This window comes from Ursus arctos, unplaced genomic scaffold (assembly GCF_023065955.2).
Source record: "Ursus arctos isolate Adak ecotype North America unplaced genomic scaffold, UrsArc2.0 scaffold_4, whole genome shotgun sequence".
Classification (NCBI taxonomy): Eukaryota; Metazoa; Chordata; class Mammalia; order Carnivora; family Ursidae; genus Ursus; species Ursus arctos.
Window position 1 is genome coordinate 19792249 of NW_026623056.1, and position 16565 is coordinate 19808813.

The window sequence follows — 16565 nt, forward strand, 5'->3', positions numbered from 1 at the left end:
ATAGAATGTAGGCCCAAGCATTGTCCCAATTATTTTGTTGTGTTAGGATTTTATGACATCAAAAAAATATTTGAAATAAATGGAATTCCACCTGAGGCCTAACATTCTTTCAGTTATAGAAAGATTTGCATAGTAGCAATATTTGTTTTATTGGGATTTAACCTGTCCATCGTTCCGCTGAGTGCCTGAGTAGGAATGTGGGAAATAGCTTTCTATCACCATAAGCTCAGAAAAAAATGTCAGTGAAATGCAGGCAAATAGATTATGATGGCATCGACAGCTCTTTTCATAAGCTAATGGGCTGTCTAACCTATTCATGCCTGCTGTCCCCCATAGGGTCTTGTAAGCACATTGCCAAGGAGATTGTTGGATTTGGCAAATTGATACACTGGGCTTGTTTGACTTCTCATTTCTATGAATGATCGTTAGGTATTTTAACAATATGTGAATGTACTTGGAACGCCAAATGGGGCATTATTTAGGTAAATAAGCAACTCGGTTGAGAGTTGTAGTGTTAACACAGACAAAAATCTATTCTATGGACTCTGAGAAACAAACTGAGGGCTTCAGAGGGGAGGGGGTGGGGGAATGGGATAGGCTGGTGATGGGTAGTAAGGAGGGCACATATTGCATGGTGCACTGGGTATTGTACGCAACTAATGTGTCATTGAACTTTACATCAAAAACCAGGGATATACTGTATGGTGGCTAACATAATAAAAAAATATTACTATAAAAATTTTTTTTAAAAATCTATTCTCCTTTTTGTTAATAATGGATTCCCTCCATGGTTTATGTGGAAAATTTTAAATGCATACATACAAAAGAGGTTTCTTCATCCTGTAATTGATGTTTGATCATCAGGACTCTTATAGAAGAGATAATACACAACTTTACTTGAATACTAAAGGAATTAAAGCAACATGAGGGCTAAAAAAAAAAAAACACTTGAAAAAACTGGAACCTTACTAGTAAACAAAATCTCTCTCTCTCTTTTTTTTTTTTTTTTTTTTTTTACATTTTAAATGAGAATATCTAGCATTGGCATGGCTGAGGAAACACTCCTTGTGGGAGCATAAATTGAGACAATCTTTCTGAAAGGCAATTTGGCACACATAACAAAAGCCTTTAACGTGTGCATACCCTTTGACCCAGACCCAGTGATTTCACTTCTAGGAATTTATTCTAAGGAAATAACACTGGGCGTGTGCAGAGATTTATTTACAAAGATGCTTATTGCAACATTATTTACAATAGCAGTAATTGAAAAATACTAAACAGCCAACAAAAGGAAATTGGTTTTTTAAGAGACATGATACATTCACTTACACAGCATTCTATTACACGAACCTTAAAAATTGTGTCATAGAAGAACTATTAATATGAAGACAGAATCATAATACACTGGTAAGATTTTTTTAATATGATTTTCAAAACCATCTTTTTAGGATATAAGTTTTGGAAACACTTTTTAAACAAACATACCAAAAAACATACCAAAGTTTAGTAACATGTCCGCACGTTGGGATTATGGGTGGTTATTATTTCCTCTTTATCTTTCCTGAATTTTTCTAAACATCTTACAGTGAACACATAATATATTTGGTGTACAAAAACACTATAATGAGATTGAATCTCATTTGTAAAAAAGTCTAATTTTTTGAGAGGCTGTTGTTACTAGTAAATCAGGAACATCTTTCCTACTGGTGTAACTCACAATGCCAAGTGAAACTTTCTCATTTCTAACAAGTACAGAGCCAAACAGTCTCCGTCTTTTAAAGCAAGTTTGAAAACCAGTGGACAATTCCACAATTAGCCAAATACCTAACTCCATTCCATCTGAAATAAACAGATGTGGGGAATTTTTTAAGCTGTAAGTGGAATATTATCCTCACCCGAGGGTGTTAGATGTGGGGCATCAGAAGTAAAACCTCTGAGATCCAGTTCTAACTCTGACATTACCCGGTGACCTTGAGGAAGCCTCTTAGTCCTTCCATGGGACTCTCAGACTGGAACTATATGTATGTGTGTATATATACCGTGGGGGGGGGGGAGATTTTTTAAAATAAGAAATATGGTCAATTTATGAGCAATACTCCCCAGGCAGTCCCACCTTATATATAGCTTTAGCCATCTCTAGCCTAGAATCTTAATAACTAACAACCAATTATGGTTCAAATGACACAAAGGAAGGAACTGACTTCTTCTCTTTCTTGACTTTTTGTTTGCTTGATGTGTATAAAATAAAGCATACATAAGTGCACAAAGTGCATAGGTCACAAATGTACAGTTTAACAAATTATTGCAAAGTGAATCCCTGAGCAAGCTCCACTCATGGGAAGAAATGACCTACACCCCGAAGGACTACACGTGCGCCTTCCCTATCACACTTTCCCTATCACACCTGCTTTCTCCCTCTAGAGTCACTGCTCTCCTGATTTTATTGTGATCATTTCCTTGATTCGCTGTATGGTTTTACCACCTAAGTATGCATCTCTAAACACTATAGTTTACTTGAGTTTATTTTTGAACTTTATAAAAATGGAATCATACAGAAAAATATTGCCATGATAATGTCGATAAAAAAAATTGTAAAGTATAATATATGCAAGAGTGAATGGTATTATGAGTAGTAATCCTATTATGCAGGGACATAGGCACTGGATTTCAATGCTCCACAGCAGGTGGCTGGTTTCGTGATTTTTGCATCAAATCATTTCCAGTCAGGTCTAGACCACCTCATCCTTCCAGATGGTCAGCACAAGCTCACGTTCAAGGACCCATTAGAGCTCTGTGTTTGTGACTTCCTGTGCCAACTGGATGGAAAAGTACTCACCCAAGGCTGAGGGGGTCTGTAAATACCTGCTTTGTTCATAAATTAGCAGGCTTCCCTCTGTTGAGTGAGTTCCCCAGCTATTATCAAGGCTCTAAGGTCACATCTGGTTAATCGTTGGCTAGAAATCAATACATAGAGAGCGATGGTTTATGATAAGGGCTTGTAATAAGCAAGTTCAAGTTCGAGAGACTGGCTGTCTTTTTGTTTTTAGATGCTAAAAAGAAGCTGCTAATCCCCTTCCCTGCTAGGAAAAAAAAAAAAAAAAACACAACCCCCCTCATGCTGCTACCTAAATCAAGAACTATTTAATTTTTTTTTTTATCAGTCCCTTTACCTCTTTGGTCAATTCATTGTGTCCTTAGGCTCAGCTGTTCAAATACCATCTAGAATTTTTTTTCTCAATCCCAAGGAAATGCATCAACTTATTCTCTGGTGTCACAAGACCTCAGGGTCACAGCTACCCTTTGTCCCAGTTCTGGAACAATCCCGACAGTCTTTGATGTTAGCGGCTACCTTGTGAACTGATCCATGGGGCTCCCAGTGCCTGAGGCTCAGTACCATGGGTTTCCCAGCTGGCATTTGGCCAATGCTTGCCATTCCTCCTGTGCAACCACCCATGCGTGTATACATGAGCACATGCATGTGTGAATGAGTGGGTGTGTTCGAGCGTGTGTAGGCATACTGTCTACTCATTCCACAAGTAGACAGCATTACCGTGGATTGTAGCAATAACGTAAGAATGCCTTTCATGTAGTCAATGTTGGGTGAATAAGTGAACAAGTGAGCAATGCTCCACCTGGCTTCCTACCCCAGCATTCCTCCTCTCTTCACAACAGAGGCCACTCAAATTCCACCTTTGGAATCAACACCATACCATTCCTAAGACGAATTTAGGACTTCATCAAGTAGAATTTCAGGGACCGTAGTCCAGTTTCTCAAAAGACTCAGAACTTAGTATACCTGGCCAATCCTCCCATAGTGATATGAATCTCTATTTAGATCACTGCCTTGTATCTCTCCCACAGTCACCCAGGTGCACTCCAATTTTAGTGTCTGGGGCACTTGTTATCTATCCCATACCCTTGCTAACTATCACTGCTCCCACTAGAGACTGGATGTCACCCTCCTGAATCCCAGTAGCTAGGACCATGCTTCCTGACCTCTTATGATGCTCAGATCCTGCCTGAGTCAACATGAGACATTTTGTCTCATCACTGGCAGATTTTCTGCTAGAACCTCCATCTTTCCTTGGTCCTTCCTGATTCTGAACTATAGCCACCTTTCAACATATTCCCCAGATGCCATGTCTATCTACTGAAATTCCTCACCCACTGATAGCTGGGTCTACCTCCAGCTCACCATGATTGTCATCTCTAATCTCTAGTCCATTCTTCTGCTCTGCCCTATCTATTGCCTATGAAAAGACCTTTCAATTTTATAAAAATAATTTTTATTATGTTATGTTAGTCACCATACAGTACATCCTTAGTTTTTGATGTAGTGTTCCATGATTCATTACTTGAGTGTAACACCCCGTGCACCATGCAATATGTGCCCTCCTTAATACCCATCCCCAGCCTATCCCATTCCCCCACCCCCCTCTCCTCTGAAGCCCTCAGTTTGTTTCCCAGAGTCCATAATCTCTCATGGTTCATTCCCCCTTCTGTTTAGCCCCCCTCCATTCTTCCCTTCCTTCTCCTACTGATCTCCCTGCTATTTTTTGGTCCCTTAAAAAGTTAAAAATAGAGCTACCCTATGATCCAGCAATTGCACTATTGGTATTTACCCCAAAGATACAGACGTAGTGAAGAGAAGGGCTGTATGCACCCCAATGTTCACAGCAGCATTGTCCACAATAGCTAAATTGTGGAATGAGCCGAGATGCCCTTCAACAGACAAATGGATTAAGAAGATGTGGTCCATATATACAATGGAATATTACTCAGCCATCAGAAAGAATGATTACACAACATTTGCAGCAACATGGATGGGACTGGAGGAGATTATGCTAAGTGAAATAAGTCAAGCGGAGAAAGACAATTATCATATGGTTTCACTCATTTATGGAACATAAGACCTTTCAATTTTTAAATTAAAAATAACAACAAATGATAAGAGTGAGACACTATCCAAATAAGGAAAAAGAAAATAACCATAGTCTAACCCCCAAACTTGGTTAAATCTTAATGCAAATAGGGAGATATACCATAGTCATGGATGAGAAGACTCAATACACTTAAGATGTCAATTCTTTATGAACTGATATACAAAGTTAATAAAATTCCAATCAAAATCCCAGCAAGTCTTTTTTTGTAGATACAAGGAAGCTTATTTCAAATTTTATATGGAAAGGCAAAGGAACTAGAATAACCAAACAAATTTGAAAAAGAAGAATAAAATTAGAGATTTCACCCTACTTGATTTCAAAACCCACTATAAAGTAATCAGATAGTGCGGTATTGGCAAAAGGACAGACACAGAGATCACTGGAATACAATAGGGAAGCCATAAATAGACTCACACACAAATATAGCTAATTGATTTTTTTACAGAGACACAAAGGCAATTTATTTTCAAAAACTCATGCTGGAATCATTGAACTTCTATATGCAAAAAATATGAATCACTCACCCTCAACCTCACATCTTATAGGAAAAAATTAATGGAAAATGGATCTCAGATATAAATATAAAATTAATGTTGTAACACCTTTATAAGTGAAATAAGATAGAATCTTCATGATCTAGGGGTAGGCAAAGATTTCTTAGTTATGACACTAGAAACAAAATACATAAAAGGAAAAAAATGATACGTTGATTAGACTTCATAAAAATAAAAACTTTTTTCTATGAAAGATACTATTAAGAGAATGAAAAGACAAGGTAAAGACTGGGAGAATATAGGTGCAAATTACATATCTGACAAAGGATTTGTATGTAGAATATATGTAAATAAAGAGCTCTCAATAGTAAACCATAAGAAAACACACCATCCGATTTTTCAAAATGGAAAAGAGATTTGAATAGACACCTCATCACAGAGGATATACAGATGGCAAATAAACACATAAGGAAATGTCCAACATCATTAGCTATTAGGAAATGAAAATGAAAATCAGGATTAAGATGCCACTATATACCTATTAGAATGGCTAATAGGTCAAAACAAAACAAAACAGAAAACAATCTGATAATAACTCATACCTGCTACCGCTTATACTTTGGTGGTAAATATAAAGGTAAAACTGTTTGGTAGGTTCTTATAAAGAAAAACATTCGCTTACCATATGACCTAGCAAAACACGTGTTTACAGAAAAATCTATACACAAATGTTTATGGCAGCTCTCGGCATAGTGCACCCAAAGTGAAAAGAGCCCAATGTTCTTTAACAGACGCATGAATAAACCACTGTGGTACAGCCATACAGTGGGATACTACTCAGCAATAATAGAAACTATTAGCACCACATCTTAAAGGCATTATGCTGAATGAAAGAAGTACATTTTTAAAAAGTTATGTCCTAGTATGATCCCATTTACATGACATTCTGGGAAAGGCCAAACTATTGCAACAGAGAACACATTAGTGACTGCCAGAGATTTGGGTGGAACCCCAAAGAACAGCACAAGAGCTTCTGTTTGTTTCTTTTGAAGCTATAGAACTGTCTGTCCTGATTGTTGTAATGGTCATACAAATGTATACGTAGTTAAAACTCACAGAATTGGGGCACCTGGGTGGCACAGCAGTTAAGCGTCTGCCTTCGGCTCAGGGCGTGATCCCGGCGATCTGGGATCGAGCCCCACATCAGGCTCTTCTGCTATGAGCCTGCTTCTTCCTCTCCCACTCCCCCTGCTTGTGTTCCCTCTGTCGCTGGCTGTCTCTATCTCTGTCGAATAAATAAATAAAATCTTAAAAAAAAAAAACTCACAGAATTGTACTTTACAATATGTGGATTTAAAAAACTAATACTGAAAAAAGTCTTAGCACACTTAGCATGTATTTTCCTATATGCATGTATATTAATAGAAGAATTCTATATTAGATAATACTGTATCACTCATTTTAATTTTAAAACATTGTAAATAAGTTGCAATGTAATTAAATGTGTATCTGCACATTAGTTTTTATTGGTTGGGTTGTATTTCATTGAATGGAAATAACACATATTATGCAAGCAATCCCATGTTGTTGAAAATTTGGGCTGCTCCTGATTTTTCAATATTAGAAATCATGCTGTGATAATCATTCTTGCAGTTAAATATTTGCACAAATCCTTAATTATATTTTGGATAAATTTTTAGAAGTGAACTTGTTGGGTCAAGGTATGAACTTTGAAAGGTTTGATATGTTTTTCAAAATGTCCTTCAGAAAAGTGGTGCCTAAACGTTCCACCCCCCAAGAGGCAATGAGGGTGTTCATTTCTCCATATACTCCCCTATAACCTTGCTCACATGCTGCTATTATATTATGTGGAGTTAAAACTTCTTCAAAGTCCTTCCGCGTACATTACATTCGTCTTTGAACAAAATAACCCACATAGCCTAACATTTTGCCTGGCACATACAAGACACTTGCGTAATATTCATATTTGTTTGTTGGCATGAATAAAGGGATAAATTAATGATCCAGCTGTTTCTTTGGTAGTGAATTTTCCTGTTTATCACCAAACTTTAGAGTGCAACAATCATTAATTCAGCACCTAGAGCATGAAATGCAATATATTTTTATCAAGCCTCACAAAAAATAATTTTTAAGCATTCATCCTACTACAATTAGGTATATTTTATATGTACATACTCCTGTCAGTCTATACATTCAAGAATAATAAAGCTTCATTTCTTATGTTGACTTAAAGGTAAGCGTAGATGAAGTTCTAATACTTTCTTCTCACTCTCCAAAATGTTCTTTACACCACCCCAGGCTGCTCACATTTTGCAGATCACTGCCTGGAGGCACCTAGATGCCCGGGGTTCTGCACTGGGCACCATGAAGAATACAGCAATGGATAACAAAGTCTTGCCCTTGGATTTCACAGGCAGCCAAGGAGCAAAGGCCATGAGAACTTCACAGATAACCAGAATGCTTTATGAAAGCAGAGGAGGGAGAAAATTCTCCCTGTTAGGGAGGCGAAGATGAAGCCATGGGGCAGGTCATGAAGCTTACGTTCTGGACCCTGAGGAAGCCCCACTTTGCCTATGTTCTACTCTGACTTCAGCAACGTTGCGGGATGGCAGGGTGGGGGAAGGCTGTTGAGTGGGGGAGTCTGTACACCTGCCATGTATGGCTGTTGGTGGGTTTTTGTTTGTGCCTCTTTTTTCCTGTTTGTTTAATGTATATTTTTTCCTCCTGCCTGCAGGACACAGTGACACACATTTCAGTTTTGGCAAGGGACAATGCCAGAGGAGCATGGGAAGAAGAGGCCCTGCACAGAGGTGGCCAGACTTTAGCAGGCTAATGTCGGATGCTACTTCATTGTCTCCTTGTTTTTAAATATAAGAGCCATACCTTCTAAAGCAAAGACAAGGACAAGGTGATCTCTCAAGACCTCTTCTACTTCACTGACTCTGAGGCACCCAGGAGTAATTATTTTTAAATGTGTGTAAACATTAGATGCATAGGACTCTTCAAGTGTTCCTAAGATGTGGCTTGGCCCCTGTTACTACTCTGCTTAACAGCTTCAGAGAGTCTCTTCTGTCTATGGAATAACATCTTGAATTCTCCATAGTAGCATTCAAGACACTTCAAATTCTGGCCTCCACCTGAACACCTGCTACTTTCCTCCAATCTCCCACCAGACACACTGCACCATGTGCTCCTCCCTGTGCATACTGGCTTTATCCCCATGACAGCTCAGTCAATTCTCTACCACCCTGCCCCATCTAAGTCCCACTCACCTTCTTGTCCCAGTTCAAAAGTCATCATCTCTGGGAGGTCTCCCCACTCCCATATGCCATCTTCCCAGGCAGAATCAAGTTCATTCTCCTTTGAGTTCCTATCATCATTCTTTTTTCCCCCATCACACTTTTCTCAACCTGCCCTGGATTACAGTCATCTGTGTCTGTTCCTAACTCTTAGTTAAGACTGAAAGTTCTCCGAGGGTAGGGTAAATGTTGAATTCTCTCTTCTTACTACATAGTATCTCACAGCAATGAAAAGGCAGGATTGCCGACCTGCCCTGGTAAATTGAGGCAATTCTCACTTCACTTAGAAAGCTGCTTAAATTTTCCTAAATCCCAGAAATTTGCTTCAAGCTAGAAGAACAGATTGGCAGGATAAGAAGACTTCAGAACTTTATTTTGACTTCTTGGGTTTAACAAGCATGTGACACGTTCAAATGGTGATGTCTAGGTGTTGAGATGTACCTGGCTGGATCTGAGAAAAGGTAACAATTCATTATTCCTCAGCATGCAGATGATAATAAAATGATGAGCATCTATGAGATTTCCCAGACAAGGTATAAAGTGAGAGGAGAAGTATACCAAAGATAGAACCTTAAGAAATACCAGAATTTTATAGGGGCACCTGGGTGGCACAGCGGTTGAGCGTCTGCCTTCGGCTCAGGGCGTGATCCCGGCATTATGGGATCGAGCCCCACATCAGGGTCCTCCGCTATGAGCCTGCTTCTTCCTCTCCCACTCCCCCTGCTTGTGTTCCTCTCTCGCTGGCTGTCTCTATCTCTGTCAAATAAATAAATAAAATCTTAAGAAAAAAAGAAAGAAATACCAGAATTTTATAGGCAGGGAGGGAAATGCCCACAAAGGAAAGCAAGAAACAGTAATAAGAAAGATACAAATCAAACCAGGAATTTCAAAGTTTCAAAAAGGAAGGAAACAGGAAACAAACTATAGAATGATACATACATCTAATAAAGTAAGAACTGAAAAGTGTTCATGGACCTTGGTAGTTGGAAAGTCCTTCATGATCTTAATGAAACAACCTTCCATTATGGTTATATATCAGTATTAAACCAACAAGAGGACAACTCTTTCCAAAACTTGAATAAAAATGGAAGAAAAGAGATGGGGCAATGGCTTGGGGGCATAGGACCCATGAAGCAAGTTTCTTTGGTTCTCTGTTACTATTGAAAAAAAAAATGAGCATGCTTATTAGCTGAAGAAAAGAAATCAACAGAGAAAAAAATATAGAAGGTATAAAAGAAAGGACTCCAGAAACATAAAAAGAATCATACACAACGACCAAGTGGGATTTATCCCGGGGATGGAAGATCAGTTCAGCATATGAATAGCAATGCACCTTATTAATAACATAAAGGGGGACACCTGGGTGTCCCAGTAGGTTAAACATCCAACTCTTGATTTTTGGCTCAGGTCATGATCTCAGTGTCTTGGGTTGGAGCCCCTCGTCTGGCTCCATGTTGGGTGTGGAGCCTGCTTGGGATTATCTCTCTTCCTCTGCCTGTGTCCCTCCCTGCCTCTAAAATAAATAACATAACATTGCATAACAGAACAGAACAGAACAGAACAGAGCAGAACAGAAAAAAGGGATAATATACACAGAAAATGCACTTGGCAGAATCTAGCACCACTTCATGATAAAAACATTCAACAAATTAGGGATAGATGAGAACTTCCCCAGCCTGATAAAGAGGCTCTATGAACACCCACAGCTAATAGCATCATACTTTATGGTCAAAGACCAAAGGCTTCCTTCCTAAGTTGAGGAATAAGACAAGGACATCCACTCATCACTTCTACTCAGTGTGGCACTAGAGATTTTAGCTGGGGAAACTAGGCAAATAAATAAATAAAAGACATCCAGATCGAAAAGGAAGAAGTAAAACTATCTCTAGTCACTGATGACATGATCTCGTATAAGGAAAAACCTAAGTAATCCACCAAAATACTGTTAGAATTAATAACAAGTTCAGCAACGCGGCAGGATACTAAGTCAATATACAAAAATAAGTCATATTTTTATAGACTAGCAATGAAGAGCCTAAAAATAAAATTAGGAAAACAATTCCATTTTTAATAATATTTAAAAGAATAAAATACTTAGGAAAGAATTTAACAAAAGAAGTGCAAAACTTATTAAAATTTATTAAAAGAAATTAAAGAAGATCTAATAAATGAAAAGACATCTCATGTTATTGGATTCGAAGACCGAATATTAAGAGGGAAATACCCCCCAAACTGATCTACAGACTCACTGTAACCCCTACTAAAATCCCAGCTAGCGTTTTTGCACAAATTGGCAGCTGATCCTAATATTCCCATCGAAATGCAAGAAACCCAGAATAATCAAAACAATTTTGAAAAAGAACAAAGCAGCCGAATTCATATGTCCTGGTTTCAAAACCCCACTACAAAGCTACAGTAATCAAGATAGCAGATATTGCCATGAATAAGACATATAGATCAATGGAACAAATTTGAGAATCTAGAAATAGTACCTTATATTTATGATCAATTGATTTTTAACAAGAGCATAAGGACAATTCAAATGGGGAAAGAATAACATTTTCAACAAATAAGGCTGGGACAAGTGGATATCCACATGTGAAAGTGGATATCCTAATTTACACTATATACAAAAATTAAACCAAAATCGATCCTAGACCTAAAGATAAGAGGAAAAACTCTAAAACTCTTAGAAGGAATATAAAAATAAATTTTTGTAATATTGAATTAAGCTGTGGCTTCTCAGGACACCAAAAGCCCAAGCAACAACAACAAAAATAGACAGATTAGACTTCATCAGATTTTAAGACTTTTGTGCTTTTAGAAGCACAAGAAAACAAAAGTGAAAAGACAAGAAAGTAAAAAGGCAATGCACAGAATGGGAGGAACTATTTGCAAATCATGTATCTGATAAAGGACTAGTATCCAGAATATATAATATAATATATCCAGAACTATGTATATAATATATATACCCCCAACTCAATAATAAAAAGATAAAGACCGACTTTAAATTGAGCAAAGTATCTGAATAGACATTTCTCCATAGAGGACTTACAAAGAACCAATAAGCTCATAAAAAGATGTTCGATATCGTTAGTCACTAGGGAAAAGCAAATAACACACACAGTGAGATACCATTCTCACTTACCAGGATGGGAAAATGAAAAAGGCAAATAATCACAAATGTTGGTGAGCATACGGAGAAATTTAAACCCTCACGTATCGCTGGTAGGGAGGCAAAATGGTGTAGTTGCTTTGGGAAACAGCGTAGCAGTTCCACAAAATGTTAAATATAGGGTTACCATATGACCCCACAACTCCACTCGTAGGTATTTCCCCCAAAAGAACTGAAAACAGATATCCACACAAAAACTTGTGCATGAATGTTCATGGCATTGTTATTTATAACAGCCCAAAGTGGAAACAACCCAAATGCCATGAACTGATACATGAATAAACAAATATAGTAGACTATTATCCATCCATAAAAAGGAATGAAATCTGATACGTGCTACATGCGACATTGAGTAAACCTTGAAAATGTCATGCTGACTGAAAGAAGCCACTTAGAACAGATCGCTAATTGTGGGAGTCTGTGAAATGTCTAGAATAGGAAGCACTATAGGGACAGAAAGGAGGTAGGTGGTTACCCAGAGGTGGGGGTGTAGGGTAAAGGGTAGAGAATGCAAATGACCGTTGACTACTAATGGGTGTGGGGTTTCTTCTTACGGTGATAGTGGTATTATAGGGTTAGGGGTGCCTGGGTGGCTAAGTCTGTTCATTCTGGCTCAGGTCATGATCTCAGGACTGCTGGATGGAGACCCCAGCTGGCTCTGCACTCAGCAGGGAGACTACTTGAGATTCTCTCTCTCCCAAAAAGAAAGAAAAAAGATATTATAGGATTAAATAGTGCTGATTAATGCAAAACTTGGTTGACAGACTGAAAAACACTGGATTTTATACCTCAAAAGGGGGAGTTTATAGTCTGTGAGGTATATCTCAATGACACTGTTACTGAAAAGAGGGAGAACTAATTTTGGGAAGAAGACCCTGAGCACATAGGAAAGGCTAAACCTCTGTGTCAATGGAAGACCTGACGTTGAGTGGCTCTAAGAGAAAGAGGGGAGGACTGGTGTGAGGGCGGGTTACGGGGGTGGGGGTGGGGGTGGGAATCCAAGTGCCTCCATTTTCTAGAAACTGGAAATGATGCTGACTCCTGCAAGCAAGGAGATGGGAATTGTTAAGGGAACTTGAAGAAAAACATGATAATTCACAAATGCAGACGAGGCCCTTGAGGACAACGGGAGGAAGAATAAACAAAGGAAGGATGTCAGTATTGGCTACACCTTTCTTCCAAGGGCATCTGGCCCCCCAGTCAGGACCAGCTGTTCTCCTTTTCCTTTCAGCACCTCCGTGAGCTCCAGGGGAGGCCGAGGAAGACGACTGCGCCAGGAGACCACTCCAACAGGCACGTCTGTTGGGCACCTCAGGGCTGCACCTGACCCCGTTTTTGACATCGCTGGCCAAAGTGCAGCAAAGCCAAGTACTGCAAATAATTGTGACTAGGAGGATTCTTTCCTCCAAAACTTGCCATGAGACAGTTCTGCAAAATATAAATATTAGATCAGGGTGATTGACAGATTAACTGAAAGCTCAAACACAAGCCCTGCAGCCCAGCGTCCTCTGTGATCCCCGCAGCGGGGGAATGGTGGGGTCACCAGCCAGACAACATCAGAGAAACAAACTTCTCCCATACCTACAGCTGGCAGGGCCCGGAGGGTAAATTCGGTTCTGGTGCACCGCCCCCCCCCCCCTGCCCCGGCTCACTGTCCGATGAGCAGAAATTATCTTCAGACTCCTTTGCAACACAGACTCCTCCCAGTGCCAGCCCATAAGGCAAATAGTGTCATGTAAAGGAACACCAGAAACTGTTTTTACGAATGTTGAAGGACACGCCAATGTCTCCGGGCAAAGTGGCCCATTATATGGTGTCCTCGGCGGAATAAAGGCCACCCAAATATATCAAGTTCTAATGCCTGGAATTTATAAATGTTACCTTTCTGGAAAAAGAGTCTTCGCAGATGTAATTTAATTTAGTATTCTGAGATGCGGAGATCTCTCTGGATTATCTGAGAGAGCCCTGAAGGCCTTCACGAGTGGCCTTGTAAGAGACAGGCTATGGAAGATGAGGCAGACACACAGGAGAAAGGCCATGTGAATACTAATCAGAGAGACGTGGCCAACAAATCGGGGATTGCGGACAACTGCCAGAAGCTGGAAGAAGCAAGGAACAGATTCTCCCCTAGAACCTCCAGAGGAACACGGCCCTGCTGACATTTTGATTTAAGACTTCTGGCCTCTAGAACTGTGAAAGATTGCATTTTTGTTGTTTTAAGCCACCCCGGTTTGTGACAATTTGTCAAGGCAGTCCTAGGGAATGAATACACCTGGCAGCCATGTTCTCTCAGCAGACCTCACAGTACCTCCCGGTGTGAAAGTGCCCCTGTGGAGAGCGAAAGTTGGTAAGAGTCCATGGGTGTGTCATCTCAACGCCTCGGCCTCCTTTCAGGAGGTTTTTCAATCTCCTTTCCGGGGATTGTTGCCCCCACCCCCATCCCAAGATACCACCTTTACTGGAAAAGAATGTGTTAATTGGTTCTTAATTGTAACTCTTGGTGAAAATGCACATTCAGGGTAAGAGAAACACCCAATCTGAAGCCCGAACAGGTAGACTAAGTCCTGATCTACCACTTACTGGGTAGCTTTGGTCTTGGGTAGTTCATTTTACCTCTAGTTCACTCACCTGAAAGTGGTGGTCGTCATTCCTACTCCTGTAAAATGACTTATTGTGAAACTCAATCGAATAAGTTAATGTCTGTTTCTTCACCTGGGTCGTCTCGGAAAAACTGCATGAAGCAAAGCTTACATTACGCACACATGCTGATGCGCGCTTGCCTGGGGGTGGGAAGAGGTGGGATCTCAGGGTGACAAGAATGAGGGGAAAAGAGAAAGGGAAACGAGTCCAAGAAGGTGAGCACCATCCTAGCCACAGCATCACCACAAAATGCAGTCAAGGATCTGTTTTGTGAGATGTCTTGGGATAGGCCTGAGGGAACCCTGGCTATGTGTCCACTGTTGGGGCGGAAAGGGGACAAAGAAAGAGCAAGGGTATAATAGTCACTTCCCTTCTGCTTCCAGCCTCTCAACGATCAAACTTCACCTGTGGAGAATGAACTCGCTTGAACATCCGGGTGATATCACCCTGCCCTTCTGGGCAGCCACTGGGGCCCTGGGATCAGACTCATCTCTTAAACCTAGAAACAGTGAGAAGAGACAAGCTTCTGTGGTCCTGGGCACGGGAGCGCTACAGCAGAGCTCCCATGCATTGAGTGTGATGGAGACCAAGCCAGAGCCCAGCCCTGGTGTGAGGGGGCCTGGGGCTATCCGAGAAAGCCAGCAGCGATCGGAGATGTGGAGGTTCTGCCACGAGCCTGTTGAGGGCCCTGGGAGACCAGAGGGGCCAAGCAAATGGAGAAGCACAGCAACAGGGTCAAGTGCTTCATGTGAAACAGATTTGGAAAATGTCAACTGCCACACGAATATTACTTTACTGTAGCTGTTTTCATTGCCTTGCTTTAATTTTAACCTTTATCGCCTTGAGCAGTTTTAAAGGAATGATCCACCATCCTTTCAGGGGCCCCAACGTGTCATTTATTTGGATATGATTTGTCTCCACTTCAAGTACAGGAAGCAAATCTAGTAAAAGTCTTCGGTGGGAAATCGGTTCTCACCTAGGTGACATGGTGACTGATGGTGGAGGACACAGCCAACTAGGGTTTTAGACACGTCATCCTAGGTTTCCCTGGGAAACAGACTCTGAGAGGGGACTTCGTGAGCAGGGAGTTTACTGGGAATGTGAAGGGAGCAGGTTGGATAGCAGAAGAAACCCAGATGGTCGGCAAGTTGGTCTGCAGCTGGCATGGCCCTTAGGGGTTGCCCTCGACTGAGGCAAGGGGCAGGCCTTCGTACCCCATACCATCTAGGCTTTGAATATGAACTGTGCCCAGGGTGGAGGTGTTGCCCCGGGTAAGGCAGGACGATTCCTGGGAAGAGACTCAGCTGTGATCCCAGCAGTACTGAGTGGCTGGAAAGAGTGTCTCTGTTCTGAAGGGGGGGCCGGAAGTACATGATGGCATCCGTGACAGATGTACTTCTGGAGAGAGAGGGAGATGGCTTTTAACCTTGTCTTGGATTTCTTTTGTGGACTGATTCCTTTTGTAAGGAAAACCATGTCCACCTTTTTCATGAGTGAGGGGGCTTTCACCCCCCTTCCTGGTTCCCATTTCAAGGTATGGATTGGACATTTTCAGGTGTTTCAACATCCCTTACTTTTACTCCATCCCACCTCCAGCTCCCACCACCTCGAAGGAGGAAGGGCAGGAGCCAATGTGGTAAAGGCTGTGTTCCCTGTGGGCAGACTGTCTGGGCCAGCATGGCTGCTTGTGGCCTAAGGCTGGGATGACTGGTCCTTGGCCTGTTGTCTCCTCACCTCTTGCCTCCTTGCTGCAAGTGTCTTCTAGAGGCGGGTCTGGCCCACCTGCTCTCCTTTGGCCAGCTTCTGTAGCTGGGTGGGCCACTCAAGTGGCCTACACCCTGTGAATTTCAGGGGTGGAGTTGGCTGCCCCACAGTGACCCCACTTCCACGTTCCCTTCTTCAGTAGTTGACCAGCTGCATATTAGAAATGACCAAGCAATGGATAAAACTGTCTTTTAATCATTTGACTAGTGACCTATGTATCTGTTTT